This window comes from Camellia sinensis, chromosome 13, assembly GCF_055761805.1.
Source record: "Camellia sinensis isolate YWXY chromosome 13, ASM5576180v1, whole genome shotgun sequence".
In the NCBI taxonomy this organism is placed as follows: domain Eukaryota; kingdom Viridiplantae; phylum Streptophyta; class Magnoliopsida; order Ericales; family Theaceae; genus Camellia; species Camellia sinensis.
This window is the reverse complement of record NC_138973.1, coordinates 25438822-25460540: the sequence shown is the minus strand read 5'-3', so window position 1 is coordinate 25460540 and position 21719 is coordinate 25438822. Positions and strand designations below refer to the sequence as shown.

The window sequence follows — 21719 nt, the reverse complement described above, 5'->3', positions numbered from 1 at the left end:
TAAGTCACATAATTTTAGTATAATTAGAGTATTCTCTTGGATTTTATAGCACGAAACTATATAAATACACTCCATCAAACTTAATTCTTAACTAGTTATTTTAGTTGAATATCAAATTACTAACTATATATAATTAGGGAAATATGACTCAATAAATGAAATAAAAAATGGAGAGTTTATTGGAGAATGTTTTTAAAATGATGGTTAACTAAACTAAAAAAATAGACTTTTAATTAAAAATTGGATTATTTTAATGGAAATATTCTTATAATTACTTTAATTTTAGTAAAGCACAATGATAAATAAGGAATAATATGCATTTTATTTTATTTTTATTTATCATTTATCTGAGAAATTGTAAAAAATGTGTAACAAAGGTTAAAAAAATTAAAAAATAATCTTCACGTCTCTATCTCTCTCGTAGAGCTAGCTTATTTTCAACGCCGCCTCAACTAGAATTCGCATACTTCTTCAATTCACAGCTGCGCAGTTTGCTCTTCTAATCCCAAAAAACCATCATCGAATCGAACCGAATCGAAGAAGATCGAAAACGGCGCTGCTTGAGGGCCCGAGACTTCGGGGCTCGAATGCCCCGAAAGTCCATTTTAAGTAAAAAAAAAAAAAAAAAAAAAAAGGAAAAAAGAAAGAAAAAAAAAAACAGTTTCCAAAATTGGAAATTAGGGGTATTAGGGGCAAATTTTTTAGGGCCACCAATCATTTTCCGATCGAAAATACGGTGAAAGATGTCGTATGTGAATGATCACTTTTATGTGCTAAATCGAAGGCAACTACCTCTCCGCCGCCGCCATCATCGGTCATGACGGCAGCGTTTGGGCCCAAAGCTCCTCCTTCCTTCAGGTTTCTTCTCATCTCCAAATTTATTCAATTGGGTTTGATTCCTTGATCTGAACCACCATGTCCTTTATTGTTCATTTTTTATGTGTTGTAGTGAAAATGATGAAATTTCTGAAGCTATTCAACTTTTGTAATTATGATCGGTTCCGTCGAATTGATTTCTCTAATTTGGATCTGGGTTTTTCTTTTTTATTTCGAGGGTTTTATTTATTTTTGTCTGGGTTTGCTTGGTTTGCCCATTCTTCAATTAGTGTATCTACATATACACATTAATACACTCGCCAAAATTACTATATACAGAAAAATAATATATGAATTCTATTTTCTAGAGCATAAGCTAAAGCTGATATTTCTTCCAATTTTTTTTATATTTTATTTTTTTATTCTGGGTTTGTTTATCTGTTTGTGTTGTACAATTATACATGTCTGTAGATTTTACTTGTTTTTGGGTGCTCAATAGGCTTGCAAATAATTCGATAACATTTTATTTCATGTGAAAAATAGTATTTTTGGATCGAGGTTTTTGGGGTGGTTATTGTGCATATATACATTAATACACTCACACCACAGATATTTATACAATACATATACATATACATAGACATATATATATGAATTATATTTTCAAGATTAAGCTGAGAAAGCTGATATTGCTTCCGATTTTTATTCTGGGTTTGTTTGTACGTTGGTGTTATATGCATATCTTATTCAGGTGTGTGTAGATTTTACTTGTTTTGGGGTGCTCAATAAGCTTGCAATAACAAGCCCTTTGTTTACTACCCTTGTCTCTGATTTTTCTAGAAAGAACAGGTTAATTTGATCACACCCAACATTCTTTTTAAGGGCATGGGTTTTATTTCAGCCACTTTGCTTCATTTGTCTAAATTTATATGCCCCATGGTATAATGGGGACTAGAAAGCATTGTATCAATTCAGTGGAAGTGGAGTGAGATGTTGAGCATTCATGAAGGAACCACAAATTGCTTTTTGGTGGCAACTATTGAGTTCTGATTGGAAAGTTCATTATGTGGCTCTGATTGTCTTTGGAATTGTTGAATGATAAGTTTTCAGGAGACATTGGACTCCTTCAATTTTTTCAATATGTTGTACTTGACTAAAATATATTCACACAAGTTTAGGGTTTGGAATCCATATTACCTAGGAGGTTGTGATTGTCTATTATATACTCTTTCATTATTTTGTCAAATATATTTTTTCATAACTGATACTGTGTTCTTGATTTTATGGATGTAAACTATGAGTGCATGGCCTTACTTCTAAACTTTATATACAATTGTTCTGCTCGTGTGTGTGCGTTGTGTGTATACTGATGCATGTTTTGAAATTGTTCTGATTAAAAGTACAGTCTCATATGTTTTGCTTTCTGTATATGTTTTAGTGATCAAGTTGGTCTGGGAATGGATAATTAATTGGAGCATCCACTAGCTGTCTACATGATACATAAATATGATTTATATAAGTTTTTTCTTTTTATTCCTTTTGTGGAACTCACATTAACTGTTTATTGGATTGATTTTGCAGTTCAAGCCTGAAGAAATAGCTGCAATTATGACTGATTTTGCTGCACCTGGGTCACTTGCACCGACTGGCTTGTACCTTGGTGGCAGAAACAAAGTATATGGTGATCCAAGGTGAACAAGGGGCTGTTACAAGAGGAAAGAAGGTAATGCAATTGACTTCACACCATATTACTTCATACTTTGTATTACATTATATAAGAACGCTTTTTCCAAAATATGATATTTGATATAAAAACTTACAACTCATAACCAAACACATAACTCAAAATTCTATTCAAAACTCATAATTTTTTTTTAAAAAAATTCCGATTTTTTATTTATTTAAAATATAAAAAAATAATAGGTGCCAATTGTTAAAAAAAAAAAATTTTTTTTTACACTACACTGGTCAACCGGCCGAACATCCGGGAGGACGACCGGTTAGCCTAAATTTTCCCACATTGGAAAGAATTTTTAAAAGTGGGCGTGGAATTAACTTTTGAAAACTCTAAACAAACACCATACTGAAACCAAATGGTGGAATCATAGTTTGAACATCTAACCAAACACAGCCTTAGAAGTGAGTTGGCTTTTTGACTTTTTTGGCTATTTTAGCTTGGGCTAAAAAGTTTGGTTTGGGAAGGGCTTTTTGGCTTTTTGGTTTTTTTGACTTTTTTTTGTGAGAGAAGAGTATAATGATTATGGGTTGGATGTGATATTTTGTTTGTTGTGGCTAACATAGCCTATTTTGTCTTTTATGACTATTTTAGCCACAAATCTTCTTCCCAAACGGACCCTTAATTTATTTGTATTGATTCTTGTAGTTATCATCTTAGAACTCTATAGCTGGGAATCAAGTTATGGCATGTTAGAATGGCATTGTCTATGTTAGAAATTGGGCGCCCATGTGGCATGACCCTTTGAACCTGAACCTTTTGAACCTTATCCATATAAGTTTGAATTTGAATTCAAAACTTATTTGAATAACCATTCTGGATATCTATATCTATCATATCAATAGATATGGATAGATGGATAGATTGATATATATGTGGTTATATATCAAATTATATGGTTAATCTATGAGATACGTATATCAGATATACGTTATGTGGTTTTTACCCATTACCATTTTTCTCATACTCTCTCTCTGAGATTCTCTCCCATAAAACAACGATCAAGTCATTTTGCCCTGTGACTTGTGTGGGTGATACTCATTTGTAGTATCACTCCACTGTTGGGTTCGTTATTCAGATTTTGGAAGCACGTGATTTACCCACGAGGTTCTTCGCTACAAGGTATGATTCTGATATTTTTTCCCGCTGTAATATAATACTTTGATTTACATTGGTATCAGAGCCTAATATGAGTATTTTCGTGCTTAGTTGTATGCGATAAAATATGTGTATAATTTTATACAAATATACATACATATTATTTGCATGAAAATTAGATTGAGAATGTGATACATCTCATTTTTATGTCCATTAAATGTCATTTTTGAGACTATAAATGTATTTATTGCGAAAAGTGGAGTCCGACAGTACCAAAATTAGACCAGAAAACACCGTGGAAGGCGGCGCGTGTGCCTCACGCGCTATATAACGCCGCCCAGCGGTTCTACGCGCTTCGACGCGGCACCACGCGCTTCCACGTGCTAGGCGTTCTTCCCATGCGCTCCACGTGCGCGCTGTCCGCGACCTTTCCACGCGCGCGTTAGCTGCGCCGCTTCGCGCCGCGCCACGTGCGCAGCCACGCGTGCGCCGCGCCGCCGTTGAGCCGCCTCGCGCCGAGTTGCGCTGAGTTGAGCGGCGCAAGCCGAGCCGTTTTTCCTAGCTGGCTTGGTTCTAAGGCTCAGTTTGTTCTTTTTTTAATTCTGAATTAAGTTAAATGGTCATAAGTAATTCGTTATAGCTTTGTTTTAAGCATGGTTGGTATTGTTAGATTCAGAATTACATTTTCTATCTTCTGTAAAATTTTGAAAATTTTATGAAAATAAAAATATTTTTCCTGAAATAATAATTCATTATTTCTGCTTTAAAATGCATCTGGTGTTGCATGATTAAGTTTTTGAGGCTGAATTTTTTATTATAGACTATTGTTGTAGTTTACTATTTACTGGTATGGTTATTGCATTTTACCAGATTTTGGAATATTTATTTCTAATTTTATGTGTGTTTATTAGTTATTTAAAATTCCAGAAAAAATTTCAGAAAAATTTCAAAAAATTTCAGAATGATATACTTTCTGTTATGGCATAATCTGAATATTAAATACAGTATATTGTTATTTTTTGCATATGTTGTAATTAAAATAGCATGATTAATTATTTTTTTATTTTAATTCCGTTATTAAATGTAACATAGCATGAGTTGATTGTGAATTTACATTATGATGCTATTGTATGGAATTAGAATATTTTATCATGCTTTTAGACATGCCATAGTCAGTGGGAGGTTATTCGGTTGAGAAAAATCTTTGTAGATTAACTCCCGAAAATCAATATTTTGCGCATAAATTAAATTAAAATTTGGATAATTGTCACCTGTGACGCAAGAGATGATTACGAGCATAGCGGATTTTCGATCTTGCGACTTGTGTAATATCGTCACTATTTAATTTAGATTTTTGTGGCAAAATTATATTACGCTAATCAAATTAATCCCAATGCGAATTTCTCTCTAAATTGACTTAGCTTATGGAAGTTAATTGGTTGACCTAGACTTAGTAAAGATGTTCAAATGTGAATAATGTAATCCCATTCTTTAGATGAGCAAAAGTCTTGGAGACTTTAGGTCAAGTTTTAATTGAGCCAAAGTAAGGAAACATGACTCAAAGTCGCCGTTGTTGTGTTGCCTTGTTTGGCATAATAAAAACTAATGTGTGTGCTATGGTTAGTGGCACGCTACGTAGTTTTGGTTGGCCAGTTTTGGAGTTATGAAATTAGTAAGCCCTCAATAGATCTGTATATGATCTTGACTATTGAGTTGCGCGGATTGACTTTGTAATTTGACTTGTAAATAATGTTACATCATTAGATGAAGTAACATTCAAGAGTCACGTCATCCAAGAAATACGAGCTTAAATAAATTAGTCATTAAGTGTAAGACGAGTAGCCAGTATGAGCAGTGTTTTGCTCTTTACCCAATTATTGGGAGTGGATGGAGCAAAATTTCATGCACTATAATAGTGTGCGTTGAAATATCACGTGAAGTTAAAAATTAGCGCTTAGAAGCTGCAAAATCTATTAACACTAAGTGAAAAGATTAGCGCTTAGAAACTGCAAAATCTATTAGCATTGCCAACTTGTCTAAGTCTGGACACTTACTATTTCCACACTTGAGTGTGAGACATGAGGAGGGACTTCTTTGTATGATTCCTTAGCTAGGCTAACGTTTTTGAATAACGATTAGCACTAAGCACAAACGTTGCGGCATAGTGATGAAAAGGTCAAGACCGACAATGTTGTTATGACTCTAAAAATTTGACGCATCGCTTGTGAGAGCATTGTGTTTAATTAGACTCTTTAGCCTAATTCGCGCTTAAGTTACTTTGGAGCTGTCATAGTTGATAGCTTATTCTCTCCTTCTTGTAGATAGTAGAATTAATTGCAAGTAACTATGAAGCGAGAAATAGATATGGCAAGAGGAGTATCGTCATCTTTCAACTAGATGCAGTAAAGTGTATGGAGAATAAAATTGACTTGAAGGTGCAGGGGATCAGCACTTAATAGTTAAATTTGCGACTTAGGCGCACTTGATATCTCCATGACATCCTTTTATGATCTAGTGAATATGAATTAGTCGTGAGTCATTACCTAGTTGGGCCTAAACCTTTAAAACTTGTCTTCGAGAACTCACACATTAAGATGATTGGAATTAGTTTATGACATTGGTCATGAACCAGTGGCTTATTATACTTAATCACATTAATGAGATGATGACACGATGGTTTGAGTAGGCCTTCTTGGGCCCACTCGCTTATGACATCCTGCTCTCATGTGAATGTGTAACTTGTTCGTAATGGGTGCGCACAAGTAAGTAGGAAAGCCGTAGAAGGTCATTTGTTTTGGTGCATTTAGTCCACTATGATATTTGTGACTAGATATGTGTAAGGGTTTGGTAGCTAAGCCTCAATCTTGACACATTTATAGATTACGATACACATCTGAGTCAAGACTATTTGATCTCCCATAAGTCAAAAGTTTTGAGATGATTTTTGACATTGCACATACGAGGTTGAGATCAATTAGATAACAACTTTCGTGCTTTTAGTTTTGACCAAGGTGGCGAGTATCTATTTAAGTTATTTTTAGAAAACTCTGTGAAGAAAGATGGATGCTTAGAAAATTGATTATTCCTAGTACTCAACAACACAATGGTGTAGTAGAAATAAGGAATTAAATATTGTTAATGTTAGGTGGATAATGGCGCAAAATGTTTCCCAATTGGAAATTGCACTAGTTTGTTGCCTATATCCCTAACTAAGTGCCCTCCATATCAGATTTTACACTCCATTTTGAGTCATAGGTTAGCGGAGAGCCATCTATGGGCGATCTGCAACGGTTAAGCAGCTTATCTTTATTTTACTTCTCATAAGATTGCGAAGTTAAGACCTAGGGTTCTATAGGGCATTATTGTATGCTGTCTTGTAAACACAAAGGGTCGTGTGGCGCATTATTGTATGCGGTCATGCAAACCCTCCGGGTCATGTGCATATAGGTAAGCAGTTTTGTGATAGTGTAACTAAGTCACATAAAGTTTTATTAGTAAAGGTGACGTGAATAGAGTTTTTGGAACTCTATAAGATAGAGAATTCTAAGCATAGCGCTCTATGTAGCCTAGTTGAGAATGGAAAGAAATTTCCAATATCCTAGGGACAGTGGGAGCGATGTGCCTACTAATGGATTACTTCATTAGAGAAGAATACTCTACATTCTTTGTTGCGTGGTAGTGAATGTGAAAATTTTCTACGTCATCATTGGGTGATTGAGAGGGAAACATTCATGATTGCTCCGCAAGATGATAAATAGCCTAGGATAATGCCTAAGGCTCTAGTCCCCTATTTTTAGAAAGTGGATCAATGTTGCGCAGTTTAAGACAAAGTCTTTGAGGATTAACTATTTTTATAATTTGGTTGACTTTCCATTATGACGCAAAACTGTTATAAAGTTATGCATAATTTGGATAGTCATTGTTGAGGCATAAGGCTCGCTAGATACCGAAAGGTCGCACCATTGAGGAAAGTGTAGACCATGAGAAGACTTCCTCCTGGGGAGTGAGGTTATTTTGACTTAGACTATGATTGACATAAGTTCGGAACATTGATTTGTGGACATTGTGACCCAACTTTCTCGTTAGAGAATTGGATAAGTAGATCCGTAGGGATTTACCTTCTGCTTTTATGGTGAAAAGTTAGGAGCGCAAAAAGGTCGCTAGTTCCAATAAATCTTTTACAGCCTAAAACAGTTATCCAAATAGTGGTTCTTAGATTTCGTCAAGCCATGATAGGCCAACGATGATCGATGAAGATCACTGAGGCATGATTAATGGTCCAAAAGAAGTTTTTCTTTACTTAGTCATTATGAGCCAGGAATTTATAAGGTTGTCGCCACCTAGGGTGGGCAGTCCTCTATTTTAGATATGATGGACATGGGTGATGTAATTTATATGCTCGGATGTACGATCCTTAGGAATTGCTTTGGGAGAATTCATGTTTTGTCTTCGATGACTTACATAAGGAATATCCTAGAACGATTCTAGATGCAAAATTGCAAGCCCATTGACTTACCTATCGGTAAAAGCCAGAGCCTTAGCTATTGAGTGAATCCTCAGATTGTCTTTGGGAGAAACAGATGACCTATATTCCTTGATCTTTTATTTGTTGTGGGAGCCTAAAGTACGCTATGTGGGCGTATTCGGCATGATAAGTGTTATCTTTGGTAAATGATCAACTGAGTTGTTTAGACATTGACCTTGCTCATTAGACTGTGGATAAAATGCTTTACTAGTAGTATATTAATTTGCTCCTTGTAAGATTCAATGCTCTAGTTGGGTGCATCTGCGCTAGTTGGACGCATTAAGAATGAACGCAAATTGGTCACCAAAATATCTTTAGAGAGGTTATTGCGCAAGAGGTAGTAATCTTAAATTACTTCATGTGAGGCGCACATGGTGGATTCCGTTGTATATACTTATCGTAAGAGGTGCTGATAAGGCTTATGTTTGGAATCTATAATTGCGCAAGCTGTGGTCATTTTTTTAAAATTTGATCACTTATTTTGAGATGATGGGATGTTGACACTATTATGGTTTGTGTCATAATGATTAGCAAATGATGATGTCAGCAGGCAAGATTGGCTCACTTACACGAGTAATCGCCCTTGGCGCTTGGGAGCGAGCAAGGATGAGACTAGTGATTTATTTTTATTTGGAGCCAAGAGAGGCTTAAATAATCCACTATGCATGTCGCCCTGGTTACAACCAAGATGAGGTCGTGTTAAGGACCAAACATGGATGTTAGTACCCACTTTCCATGTTGTGCCTGTTATGATTAGCTAGATGCGAGATCTCATTTGGTGCCTGGAAGGCGAGCAAATAGAGAATTCGGGTTAGGCGCTAGAATGCGACTAGACTAATATCTGTATGATGTATCGAGTATGACGTCACTCTTTATGGAAGAGTTACTCCATCGTAGCATGTATTCATACTATATGTGCTTGGCAACCGAGTAATGAGGTGAGAGAATGGATCCCTGTTTCCTCACCGTGTGAGTCTTACGTGTCATTATTGATATGACTTTTATTTATGTACCCTTTTGTGACTTTTGACTATGTCATAAGGTAAGGGGTTGATATTCTGTTACTTTGGTATGTTGTATGCGGTCATGTATGATTCGGCCTTAAGGGACATCACTGAGACAGCGGTCAATCCTAAACTAAATGGCATGAGGGCAAAGGGAAGATCATTTAGTATTACACCACTGTTGTATATTCACTGCCGGCAACTCACATCGCTCTGTATGAGAGGCGGATTGAGTGTGAATATATTGCAAGAATTGAGAGGGTCAAACATGCTCTTTTTTGAGGGATTAGAGATGTTTTTTTTTTTTTTTTTGGACCGGTGTAATTAGATGGGTCTGGGGTATATGAGACACTATTTCTGTTCTTTTTGGGTTGATGTCTCTATGCTGACTCATTTCGAGTTTCTAGTATAGAGCTCCCACATGCAGGTGTTCTCAGCAGTCACACGGTGCATTGGTTAGTATGAGATTGTTTTTTTTTTGGGGGAGATTGAGATAAGAGATGTGGCAGTGTCATGCCAACTCATGTGCGAGTGGGAGATGTTAGAAATTGGGCGCCCATGTGGCATGACCCTTTGAACCTGAACCTTTTGAACCTTATCCATATAAGTTTGAATTTAAATTCAAAACTTATTTGGATAACTATTCTGGATATCTATATCTATCATATCAATAGACATGGATAGATGGATAGATTGATATATATATTATATGGTTAATCTATGAGATACGTATATCAGATATACGCTATGTGGTTTTTACCCATAACCATTTTTTCCATACTCTCTCTCTGACTCTCTCCCATAAAACAGCGATCAAGTCATTTTGCACTGTGACTTGTGTGGGTGATACTCATTTTGTAGTATCACTCCACTGCTGGGTTCGTTATTCAGATTTTGGAAGCACGTGATTTACCCACGAAATTCTTCGCTACAAGGTATGATTCTGATATTTTTTTCCACCATAATATAATACTTTGATTTACAGTCTACCTTTTACATGATATTTCTACCTAATAATTATCATGTTAAGTGGAACTGTATTAAAGTTCATGTATTTGTGAATTCATGGAAACCTAAAATGACAGTACTAGGGGGGCTATGGTAATTTCCTATATTTTGTCATGGCATAAATTTGTGCGATGGATTTTTGTCTTAGATAACACGGGAGTGCAAAAAGGCCATCCAAATTCGAAGGAACTTCAAAACCATGCCTTGGATTTTATGCCCCTTGCACAGATGACTATAACGTCTACAAGTCCCACAATTACGTGGACCCGTGGATATGCATTCTCCAATTAGCTTTATTTCTCAGTGAAGTCTAAGGCTGTTATATTTAATATCTGGTCTGAACCCATGTTGTTTTCCACCAAGGATCCTCTAGAGTTTTTTTTTCCTAAAGTTTTCTAAAGTGGTGTGTTGTATGGGTGAAATTTAATGCTAAAAAATTGATGTGACTTGTCATTAAATCTCAACCATACAACACACCACTCTAGGAAACTTTAGGAAAAAAAAAACTCTAAAGGATCCTTGCTCGTTGTTTTCAGCTTTTGTTTTGTGAGGCCGAGGCCTTCTCCCCCTCTTGACCCTGCGGCGCCGTTCGTGATTCAGTCGAAGATGAAAGGGTCGTTAATTCTAACCGGCGCCTCTACAATGAAGGATCCTGCAGTCGCATTGGGTGTAGCCGCAGTCAAAAATTATTATAAGTTATTATATTATTTTTTATTATTTTTTAACATAATTTTTTTGTAATAGGTATAAAAATTAACTGAAATAATCAATTTCCAAACGATTCCTTAGTTGATTTTGAATTTTTAAATATAGTTTTTAATTTTTTATATATTTTTATTTTTAGTAAGTTTTTAAAAGTATTTTAGTCAAGATTTTATTTTAGTTGTACTTAATCTAAATATATTTATGAAAAAATCTAAATATAATATAATAAATACAAAAAATACTAATTTGTATTTGATTTTTGTATTTTGTGAAATTTGACAAATATTTTAATCTTTAATTCTATTAGGTTATTATAAGTCTAAGAAGTGAATAAATTTGATTGAATATTAAATTTTTTTACTAAACATTCAAAAATATAGAAAAGAAAAAATTTAAAAATTATTTTGAAAACTCAAGCCAGAGTGATTATTTTTCTTTCTATTCCCTTAATTCATGAATTGCTTATTTCCCCCTTTTCCTATTCTCTTTACTTTATTAATTTTTTCACCATAATAAAGTTTCTCTCACAAATTTAAAAATGAAAAAAAAAAATAAAGGAGAGGAGAAATTTTGTTGTTTATTATTGACTTTAACTTTTGAATTTCTTGCATAATGTGCAATTTATCTTCAAGATAATTGGAATAAGAAAACTTCGTGCATAGGAAAAAAAATTCCTTAAAAATTGAAATTTTAACAATTCAACACTGTTTTAAAATCAAATATTCTTATTGCAAAAGTCTAAAGGGCACAAAATAGAACACTGAAAAATATTTAAAATGTCTTGTACTGTTAAAATAAATTATAATTACATAATGCACTCATTTTGAGTTTGATGTTAACTGTACTTGAAATAATTTCAATTATAATATATATTATATACTTTAAATATTTTAATTATACGTACTTAATATTTTGTTTCTCTTTAAACCTCCATTCAAAGAATATTAGAAAATAAGGTGGGAAGAGTTATATATAACCCTTTTATGAGGAAGTATTGTATTTGTATGAGAATACAGATGCTATGATGATATAATTTATAAGTATATATTTGGAGAAATTGTAAATACATGGGGAAAAAATTTACACTACAAGTGAATTTTTTTTTTTTTTTGATGCAACTCTGATATATAAAAAAAGTTGCACTAAGAACAATAATATATTTGTATCATACACAATAAAATTATATTATCATAGAATATATATATATATATTTTACAACTCTACTAAAATACAATTTCTCCCATATGTTTAAGCTTTAGATAATAAAGATGTGGTGAAAAAGAAAGAGAAGACAGGTCAACTTTCTGAAGGGCACTATTGTCTTTTTGATTGTTTAATATAGATCATGTGCTCGGTACACGTGTTGTTATGTTAGTCGGCTCTTTTTTTTTTTTTCGAACTAATAAGTCGGCTTGTTTTTAAATTTCTCACTTCGCACATGGTATATCATTTTCGGATCCTTTAAAATAATTTTTGATAGATTAATCTTAAAGTGTGGAAATAAACTTTCTTAGGATATGAGTGTGGAGAATGTAATGCCTTAACCAAAATATTCTTTAATTGTTTTTTAAATTTTAAAATTGGGAGTTTTTTTTGTTTAAATCTCCTTTCTAAGAGTTCTATTCCATGCAATCCAAAATATTTTAGAGTATTTTATTAGGTCCTATTCATTGTACAAAGACCAAAAACCCCTCCAGTCAAAATGCGTGTTTCATATATTTGAATCAATGACAGCCACTCTCTCTCTCTCTCTCTCTCTCTCTCTCTCTCTTCTACGAATATCACGCAGAAAATCTCTCAACCTTCTAAAACCCTAAATCCTAGTCATCAATCCTCTATATTCTCTTTCGTTGTCTCATCGTAGTATTCATCGTCCCTGTGCTGTTCTTTGTCAAAATGGCCATTTCTTGCTCCGTTTTCACTGGAATCACCATTGTTGATCATTTGGAACCCTACTCCGAAGTGAATAATCAACACTGTGAACACTAACCATGTGATGACCGGTTTCGTTTTACTTCACTTCACTTCACTTATTATGTCTTTCTTGAGTTTGTGTTACCCGGAAGCTTTTCCTCAAATAAAATTCTTGTTCTAGTTTTGTTCGGTGTTGAATTTCACTTGCTTTGGGGGATGCACGGTTGAGTCCGGAGTGCCCGAGGGTCGAACCAAAAAATTTTGAGCTATTGGGCCAGGGCCGTACGTGTGGGGCCTTAGGCCGCACGTGAGGGGGGGGGGAGGCTGCACGTGTGGAGAGGGGTGAGTTCTTGAGAGTTGCACACTGCTTAAATTGCAGGTGCGGAGGGGGAGGTGTGGAGGTAGCCGCACTTGCAGGAGGCCCGCTCCACATGTGCGGGAGCAAGTGCCGTACGTGCGGTCGGCCTGAGTCTGAGAAGGCTTTGTTTTTCTCCTCTTTTGGGCTGTGTGTATCATTTTTTCTTGCGTCTCTCTCTCTCAAAAAATACATTTCCCTCACCTCTCTCTATATTTCTACCTCAAAACAAGATCAAATCCTTGATCCTTCACCATCCATTAGAAATTGGCCCATAGTTCTTCATCAACATTGTAGAGCCTTTTGAGAACCACATTGTGTGCAATGGAGATCTCTTTTCGACTCCATCAAATCTAGGGTTTCATCTCCATTTCTTCATCAAACCGTGAGGTAGGGTTTCCTTTGAGTTATATATATATTTTTGCAAGTTTTGATTGATTTTGTGAGCTCAACCTTGTATATTTCGAAAATGGGTTCGTGGCTCAAGAAATTGTTGATTTTGTTGAAGAAAACTCAATCCTAGTCTTTTTCAAAGGATTTTGTGAAATGTTGAGCTATATGGGTTAAGGTTGAGGTATGTAGTGAGGTTCCAAAATGGGGATGAGGAAATGTTGAAATTGGGGGTTTCTTAAATGAAAGAGGATGAGGGCCCATGTTGATATCATATACATATATATATGTTTATAAATGTATTGTTGTGTGCCATGGTAGGCAAAGAGAATGGGGAATGTTTAGTTGTATACAAATTTTCATATATATATATTTCCATTGATGAAGAATTTCTTAACATATGAAAGATTTTGGGATTTAAAGTTGATACTTATATGTTGTTATGGCTTGAATTGATTAAAATGTTGAAAGAGCACAAATTGTGGCTATATTGTTACACATGGACAAATGATGATGAACTCTTGGCTATTGGTTGGAAAGACATGGAAATAAGGAAAATGGAAATTTAGATCCTTGTGGAACATTGTTGTAGATATGATCAATGTAGAGAAGCATGCAGTAGTATGGACAATTGTTGCATTGGCATTACTAAAATCTTGCATGTCATGAAAATTGGTTTGAAAAATTGGAACTTTCATTGAGAGTGAAGTATTGTGATTGAAATTATGGAAATGTCATGGGGTAAATATGTTGGTAAGTCCGGTTAGGGGGTGTAGATGAATTTAATAAGTTGGTCTAAGTGTCCGGGGTGAAAGACCGAAAACGCGCGGAGAAGGTACTACTTCCCTTTCGGTTAGTAACTGGTAAAGTGAGGTTATTGGTAGTGCTTGTTGAGCCTACTTGTAGACACCAACCTAGGGATTACCTGTGTCGTATTTACCGTCTCTATTGAATAAAATTGTAAATGTCAGAATTGTGGGGATTTCAAACTTGGTTGAACTTGGTGACTTTCAAAGTCATGTAAATGAAATTTTCTTTAAATTTGACATTGCATGGGATTCACATTTACTATCGGAAATTTTGCATAAATGTATATATTTTGTAAGGATTCTCTATTGAGCTTTATGCTCCACCCTATGGGTTTTGGTGCAAGAAAAGTTGTGGTGATTCCGCCGAGTTGAGGGCGTGGATATATGTGGTGAAGAGTAATACTCTGTTTTGTTATGATTTAATTGCAAGCCAAAGGCTATTCGTGTATGGGTCCGTGAGGCCATTTTGTGTAATCGGGCATATGCCTTGGAACTTGTAAGCCCTTGAGGGCCTTTATTCATTTTAGTTAAACAATTTTACATGCTATAGATTCATGTACTAGCTTTCAATGAATGTATAATCGCATGTGAGATTATTTTTGTATAAACCTTATTAATTTATGATGAAAAGGTTGGAGATTGCCCTTATTATTCCGTGGACGTGGGTTGATGTAATTAATTATATCGAATTATTTTGGGGCGTTACAAACCATCAGTCGAACATGTTATTTATATTGTTGTTATTATTTTCCTTCCTTTGTGATTGTTGTTGATGGTGTTCAAAGGATATGAGCCCCTTGCTTTTTGCTTTTTATTTTTATTTTTATTTTTATAGAAAATAATAAAATTGTGGCTTGATATATTGTCCATGTGTGTAAATAGTGTAGTGATGTAAACATTCACAATATGTGAACATTCTTATTTTTAAGCAGTGATAATATGTTACTTTCCCCCTTTTGTTGATTATTGTTGCTGTTGTTGTTGATGTTGATAGTGTTCAAAGGATGTGAATCCTTTGTTTTTTGTTTTTGTTTTTGTTTTTTTTTTAAATAATGAAGTAGTGGTATGATATGTTGTCTATGTAGATAGTGTTGTGATAAGAACATTCACATCATCTGAACATTCTTATTCACATCATGTTTGATACCCAAAAAAATAGTGATGTGTGGTTAATGCATTGTTGATGTTGTCATGTTTTTGTATTTTGTAAGCTACAATGTAAACATTAACATCATTCTACATTCAAAATAGGGGTTGTTAATGTGAATATTGACGTGAACATTGTGAACATTAACATTTGTATGTAGATATAATATGAAGATTATCATTGAAAAGTATCAATTCCTACTTAATATTGTCTATTTTTTTGCCCCAATGTGAACTTTCACACATGTCACCATGATTATATTCTGCGCTATTCCCCATTCCCTTTAAGTTATGGACTTATGCTATTTTTCTGCAAGTATAAAATATATACTTTTGAAGAGGAATACCAGTTATCTTTTCATAGATAATAATTTGTTGGAAGTCAAAGGCTCATGAGAATTATAATTACAAAAATGTCATTAGTACATTATAAATTTTCCTATACAACCTATGTATATTTTAGCATTTTCCTATAAAACACAATATTGGCAAAGACGTGTTTATTCGACTATTCCACACCCAAGTTGGCATAAATAAAGTATATCATTAAGACTTTAAAAAAGTATTTAAATCCAAAAAATTATAAAACTGTTGGACAATCTTCACTGTATTTGAAAAATAAATAATGTTTGTGTACTTAATAACAAACAGAAGAAATAAAGAAAAGGAGAGAGATTGTTTGATTACAAAAATCAAACTAGTAAAGAAAATAAAATAATAGATTCTTATTTTGTTACAAAAACAAAATTAGAATCTGATAAAAATAAATAAATAAAACAGAAAGTAAATTAATTACTAACCTTATGTATTTATTGAACAAAATTATGATCAAGTTCAGTGCTTAACATTGTGTTTTTAAGACAGATTCGTCATCTCCACGATGCTTTCAGATTATGGACGTTTATCTCCTAGGATAAAATGATCAACTATGAATAATAGCAGCACTACAAATTATTTGCATAACGAACACACTTTGTGTTTACACTCTTTCTCACAGAAAATTAAATACAGCAAAATACAGAGAGAGCAGGCAAAATTTGGGACAAAAATTGGAGTGAAAAAACCAAGTGAGGGACTACCTATTTATATAGGAAAATGGTGGTTGTTTGGTTTGAATCCAACAGGTATGGTACATGTTCGGTTTAAATTAAGCAGATACAAATCTGTTTGAATTTAAATTAAAATAGGTAAGGGTTTTTTGAACTGAAACTGTTCGGACAAATTTGAAATCTGTACAGAAAGTAGCAAATTTTCCAACAAAAATTTGAATTTAAACAGTTAGATTTTATTTTACCAAAAAATAAAATTAAATTCAAATGTTTTTGGCCTAAAAAGATAAGTATTGGATCGAACAAGCCCAACCCAACCTCACACCACGCGCCCAAGCCCAGGTCTAGGCCCAGCCCACCCAACCGGACGGACGGTGGCGGCACGTGCATGTGTTTATTTTTGAGTCCATTGGGTCTAGCCCAATTTGTCCATAATCTCTTTCTTCTACAAACTTGGGGTGCCCCTTGGGGCTCTCCCCAAGTTACAATCCTATGCCTTATAAACCCACTCAATGCTTAATCAATATAGGACAAGCCTTAAACCAAACCTTTAGGAAATTTCACCAAAAACACCATTTCCATGGAGCTATCTTTGGCTTCAATTTTCTATTCACCTGATAATGGTTTTGAATAACCAAATATATTATGTGAATCACAACGCGACATATAACGCGTTACCACGTAGACCCGCCAATTTTGGCACATGGGTCCTACCTAAAAAATAGACAAAAGTTAAGGAAAATCATATTTTCCAAAATCATTTCTAACAATTCCCCACATGAATGGAATTTGATGACAACAGAAATGCAACAACATGCAGAATTTGTCGAAAGAGTATAAATCGAAAATATCTTGCATAAGGATAGGTAGCTTTCAGCCTTGAACCTTTCATAGTGATAACCTATCGGACTTACTAGCTAATCCATGGACGCGATGCCTTGAATTGTTCAGTCGTTTGTGTAAGCCAAGACAATAGATTTCACACAAAATATCTTCTAACACATCGTGGTTTTCATGATTGTGTTCATTTTGGCCTTGAACGCTCCTAGTTGTTCATGAGTGCTTCTAGAGAATTTTGTCTCTTTATTCTCATAGAATTGGCCCTAGTTCGACACTCATATAGGTGATTCTTATTGTGAGTATTTCTTATACTCGTCTTGATTTTTATGCTTAAATCAAGATATAAGTAATCATTAAAAGCAAAGCTTATCCTTAAACCCCTGCATACAACACATGTTGCAGATATCACTCTCGCCATAGGAATGGGTTAGGAATTTTAATCACTTGGTGATTTCTGGAGAGCCACACATAACTTAGTTGTCCCTTTGAACTTAGTTCTTGGGATCTCCAGTTATATAAGTAAGGTTACCATTATGATGACTCTTATGTAATAGGCTTTAATCACATCCCCTTCGATGAACTATACATTTGCTCTTTTGTTAAACCTTTTGTTAATGAATCCGCAATATTCTCTTTAGATTTTATATAATCTATTGAGATTATTCCATTTGAGAGCAATTGCCTTATGGTATTATGTCGATGACGAATATGTCGTGACTTACCATTATACATATGATTTTGTGCCCTGCTTATTGTAGATTGACTATCACAATGAATGCCAATAGCTGGCACAAGTTTTGGCCACATTGGAATGTCTTCTAAGAAGTGACGAAGCCATTCTGCTTCTTCTCCTACTTTGTGTAAAGCGATGAACTGAGATTCCATTGTGGATCCTGCGATGAATGTTTGTTTTGTGGATTTCCAAGAAACAACAGCGCCTCCCAAAGTAAAGACATATCCACTAGTAGATTTTGAATCTTTAGTATCTGATATACAATTGGCATCACAAAAACCTTCTAGTACTACTGGATATCGAGTGAAGTTCAAACCATGATCATGGGTAAACCTTAGATATCTAAGAACCCGAATGATCGCTTTCCAATGGTTTTTTCCAGGGTTACTAATGTATCTACTCAATTTACTGACTACATAGGCTATATCAGGACAAGTACAATTCATTAGGTACATTAGGCTTCCAATGATTTGGGAGTATTTTAGTTGAGACACCACATCACCTTTATTTTTCGATAAATAAAGACTGATGCCAATAGGTGTTCTAGCTATATTTATATCATCGTTGATAAATTTATCAAGACTTTTCTCGATATAATGTGATTGAGATAATGCATATCCTTCGGATGTTTTAATAATTTTCATTCCTAATATTACATCTGCGACCCCCATATCTTTCATATCAAATCTTTTATTTAGCATTTGTTTAGTTGATTTGATCTTGTTTTGACTGCTTCCAATGATAAGCATGTCATCCACATAAAGACAAACTATGACATATCCTTGGTCAGTGTTTTTAATATAGATGCATTTGTCACATTCGTTTATCTTGAACCCATTAGTAAGCATAGCATGATTAGATTTTTCATGCCATTGCTTAGGTGCTTGTTTTAATCCATAAAGAGATTTTACAAGTCGACAAACTTTCTTTTCTTGCCCTGGCACTACAACTCTTTCGGGTTGCTCCATATAGATCTTTTCATTTAGGTAACCCTTTAAGAAAGCTGTCTTAACATCCATTTGATATATTTCTAAATTATACAACACTGCTATAGCAATAAGCATACGAATGGATGTTATTCTTGTCACAGGGGAATATGTGTCAAAATAGTCCAGACCTTCCTTTTGTCTGTAACCTTTTACTACAAGTCTTGTTTTATACTAGTCTATTGAACCATCTGCTTTCATTTTTCTCTTGAATATCCATTTATATCCAAGTGGTTTAGAATCGGGTGGAAGATCCACCAATTCCCAAGTACGATTTTGTATAATGGATTCAATTTCATTATTAACAGCCTCTTTCCACAAAGGTGCTTTTGGACTTGTCATTGCTTCCTTAAAGCTTTGAGGTTCATTTTTTAACAAGTATGTCAGAAAATCTGGCCCAAAGGATTTTGATGTTCTTGCTCTGTTACTTCGTCTTGGTTCATCATCAGTTAAATCCTGTTGGTCGAGACCATTACTAGTCTCTTGTGTTTGATTGTTATTAGTCTCTTGACTTTGTGTACAATCATAAGTTATTTTATGTGAACTTATTTCCTGTCCTTTCTTCTAAGGAAAGACATGTTCAAAAAACACAGTATTCCTTGACTCTATAATAGTGTTCACATTTATATCTGGTATTTCTGATTTATAAGTCAGAAACTGATATGCACTACTATTCTGAGCATAACCAATAAACACACAATCCACTATTTTTAGTCCTATCTTAGTCTTTTTTGGAACAAGAACTTCAACTTTTGCCAAACACCCCCACATTTTTAAGTATTTGTAGGAAGGTGGTCGACCTTTCCACAATTCATAAGGATTGCTGTTGGTTTTTTTGTGGGGTATTCTGTTAAGAACATAATTAGCAGACAATATTGCTTCCCCCCCCCCCACAAGTTTTGTTGTAAGTCTGAACTTAGTAACGTGACATTCATCATTTCTTTAAAAGTTCTATTTTTTTTTTTTAGCAATTTCATTTTGCTGTGGAGAATAGGGTGCTACAGTTTGGTGAATAATGCCATGTTGTGCACAAAATTCATTTAATGGTGCATCATATTCACTACCCCTATCACTTCTAACCATTTTAATGGTTTTACCAAGTTGATTTTTAACTTCAGTTTTGTAGAGTTTAAACATTTTCAAGGCTTCACCTTTACTTCTAAGTAAGTATACATAACAATATCTTGTGCAATCATTGATAAATGTTATGAAATACTTTTTGCCTCCTCTAGTTTGAACAAATTTAAGATCACATACATCTGTTTGAATTAATTCTAGAGGTTCGGTTTTCCTTTCAACCGATTTGAATGGAGCCTTACTTAGTTTTGCTTCTACACAAATCTCACATTTGTGATTATGATCAATTTCAAACTTTGGTATATAATCAAAACCAATTAATCCATGCAAAGTATCAAAATTCACATGTCCTAATCTACCATGCCATAAATTTGACTCAAGAATATAAGCAAAAGATGTGTTATTCTTATTAATAGCAAGTTTTGGTACAACTGTCATTACATTTAACTTGAAGAGACCATCACTCATGTATCCTTTACAAACATACATACCACTCTTTATTAATACAAATTTATCAGACTCAAATACAAGCCTAACCATTTTTACTTAACAAAGAATCATAAACTAAATTCTTCTGAATGTCTGGTACATGCAGTACGTTGTTGAAGGTAAGTTCCTTTCCTGATGTCATCTTCAAGATCACCTTTCCTTGTCCAGCCACAGTAGAAGTAGAAGAATTTCTCATGAAAAGTTGTTCACCATTTGCAGCCTCATTGTAAGTAGTGAACATCTTCTTGTTCGCACAAATGTGATGAGTTGCCCTAGTGTCAACCCACAATTCCTTGGGATTTCTAACCAAATTAGCCTTAGACACTACAGCAGAGAGATTGATGTCATTTACCCGGTTAGAGATGTAATCTAATTCTGTCACATTGACTTGATTGGTGGTCTTCTTACTTGTACTTCCGCGATCCTTCTTAGGGTGGTGGCAATCAAAAGCTCGATGTCCAGTCTTGCCACAGTTATAACATTTTCCTTTGAACTTCTTATTGCCATTGTTGTCGCCTTGTTTAGAACCATCTCCAGCAAACTTCCTCTTTTTGTTATGTAGTTTGGGCACATGTTCAACCACATTAGTCTTGGACTCAATGAGATTTTTACCATTCCTCTATTCAGCTTTACGGTTATCTTCCTCAATTCTTAGTCTTACAATTAATTCATCCATGGTTATCTTCTTGCGTTTATGTTTTAAATAATTTTTGAAATCTTTCCAAGCCGGTGGTAACTTTTCCACTAAAGCAGCGACTTGGAAAGATTCGCTAAGAGACATACATGCAGAATGAAAATCATGCAAAATTAATTATGGACTTTGAACTTGAGAAGTTACCGTCTGGCAGTCTACCCTAACGAAGTCTAGAAATTTACCGATAACAAATTCTTTGTGCCGGCATCCTCTATTTTGTATTTTTTCTCCAAAGAATCCCATAATTCTTTTGCTGTTTTCAGAGGGTTATAAACATTATACAACATGTTGTCAAGACCATTGAGGATGTAGTTTCTACACAGAAAATCAGAATGTTTCTAGGTGT

At 34.4% G+C, this 21719-nt stretch overlaps 1 pseudogene across 1 annotated transcript in view; it reads left to right on the top strand.

Annotated features, from left to right (window-relative positions):
- Window positions 1-743: 743 nt before the first annotated feature.
- The window catches only part of LOC114261451 (profilin-1-like), a 251880-nt pseudogene continuing 230904 nt past the window's right edge, over window positions 744-21719 (top strand). Inside the window, exons 1-2 of the transcript XR_014347831.1 lie at window positions 744-858; window positions 2398-2539. The product of XR_014347831.1 is annotated as a profilin-1-like (transcript). The remainder of the gene's footprint in view (window positions 859-2397; window positions 2540-21719) is intronic.